Source organism: Adiantum capillus-veneris, chromosome 21 (genome assembly GCF_014529385.1).
Source record: "Adiantum capillus-veneris isolate H3 chromosome 21, ASM1452938v2, whole genome shotgun sequence".
NCBI classification, from domain to species: domain Eukaryota; kingdom Viridiplantae; phylum Streptophyta; class Polypodiopsida; order Polypodiales; family Pteridaceae; genus Adiantum; species Adiantum capillus-veneris.
The window spans coordinates 123,982,470-123,984,899 of NC_140951.1; positions in this window are offsets into that span (position 1 = coordinate 123,982,470).

Genomic DNA, 2,430 nt, shown 5'->3' on the forward strand with positions numbered 1-2,430 from the left:
GGCATACAATTATTGTCTACATGATCAAACATACTTGTGGAGGTGGACATCAATCTCCTCAATGCAATAACATTCGAGAAAGCCACCACAAACACTATGAACCTTTTTTTACGGTCATGTGGCATAGATGTTCTTACAAAGGCTTGCAAAATCAAAATGAGGACAAGCACAATAGTTGCTTTGCAAGCTTACATGATACCATGCTTTTGGAGTGGAACCACTTTGTATTTTTACATGTAATTTCATCTCATTGAGGATGTGTAAAGAGAAAAGCTCGTTCTCATATTGTTGTAGAATTTTCTCCCCCTCTTATAGCCTTGTGGTCTGATGCTTTGACGATCCATATTTGTTAAAGCATCCCGAGTCGGCTGCAGCACACGTTGTGCTTGTTAGTCACCTGTGTTGTGCAATCTCTTATTTAAAAAAAAGAGGATAAGTTATCTATTTCTTGTTTCTACTTAAAGAACTCCAATAAAGTCCCCCTCATGCAAGGTCCACTACTTGAGTCACCAACAAGGGCATTCAACAAAGTATATTTTATGTACTGCCACGATCTCTCGACCAATTTTTTTATATCCATATTCTCTTGATTAAACATGTTATGGATAAGGGATATGTACATTTATTACTCAAGTGCTCATTAGGAGCTATGGTCATTTGTGCCGGCCGGCCAATGTGTATTCATTTTGAGCATTGAAGAATCTATAAATAAAATACGTGCAAGAGGGAAATGCTCACTCTTGCACGGGGGGAGATGTTGGAATTAGGGTTGCAGAGAAACGCACACAGCTTGGAGAAGACGAAGGAAGCTCAAGGCACACAATAGAGAGTGTGTTACTTAGTGTGAAATGGAAAGATAGATAGGCCTAGAGTGATGCGTGTATATACAATGCACAAGGCAAAAAACCTCCTAAAGAGGGAAAAAATGCCCCGGCGGTCCTAGTGTGTTCACACACATCACTACCACATGTATATGGTAACAAATCCCCCCTGGAGTGATGCGGTGAACGAGAGCTGACACATGAGTAAAGGGAAGTGCCATGCCCTGAGGACATGATCAGTCCACAAAGGGGAGTAAGCCCAAAGCTTTGCGGAAAGCTTCCAGCTTCTCACGAGACAATGCCTTTGTGAAAAGATCCGCAAGGTTGTCCTGTGTTGGCACATAAGCCAAGCTGGTCTCTCTTGCTGAGAGCCTCTCCCTGACATAGTGGTAATGCACCTCAATTTGCTTTGTGCGAGCATGAAAAACCGGGTTCCTTGCAACTGCCAATGCGCTCTGACTATCAGTGTAGATAGTGTTGATAGTGTCCTATCCAACATCCAAATCAGCCATAAGGCGTCTGAGCCATACACACTCAACTATAGTTGTGAAGACTGCACTGTACTCAGCCTCACAACTTGAAGTGGCCATAGTAGGTTGCTTCTTGCTCAACAATGATATACATCAACTTCCAAGCATGAAACAAAAACCACTTGTGGACACTCACGTGTCAAAACAACCAGCCCAATCTGAGTCCGAAAAGCATGTAAGTCTAGTGGAAATGACCCCCCCTTGGCATAAAACAAGCCAAGATGTAAAGTGCTGCTAAGGTAGCAAAAAATCCTCTTGACAGCCTGCCAATGCTTAGACCCTGGACTATGCATAAATCTACTAACCTGTGAGACTGCAAACTGGATATCTGGCCTCGTGTTGCATACGTAAATGAGGCATCCAACAGCATTTTGGTAAAGAGTGACATCAGCAGGATCACTAGCGTCATGAAGACTCAATTTCAAACCTGTTTCCATGGGAGTGGCAATATGTTTGCAATCCTCAAATCCAAATTTACATAACAATGTCTCTATGTAACTTTTCTAACACAAGGCAATACCACCATTACACTGCTTAAACTGTACCCAAGTAATGATGCAACAGCCCCAAATCTTTCATTTTGAAAGTAGCATTCAAATCAGCCTTAAATTCAGCAATATGTCTCTCATTTGGTCAAGTGATCAACAAATCATCTACATAAAGAACCACAATGAGAAGTACATCACCCTCATGCTTTTACATACAATGTGCTTTCCGTTGGACTGTTACGAAAGCCTTGTTTGACCAAATGAGTGTCAGATTTCTCATACCAAGCACAAGGAGATTGGTTCAACCCATACAAAACCTTGTTACATTTGCACACTTTGGCCTCTTTTCCTTTCTTGAAAAAACCGCGAGGCTGTGTTACATAAACTTCCTCAAATATGTCACCATTCAAGAAAGCAGTAACAATGTCTGATTGATGTACATCCCAACCAAAATGAGCTGCCAATGAACATAGAAAACACACAGTAGTCATACGACAAGTGGGAGAAAAAGTCTCTTCATAATCTATGCCTTTTTGTTGTGCATAACCCTTTGCAACAGTCGAGCCTTATGGCTATCGATCTCACCATCCG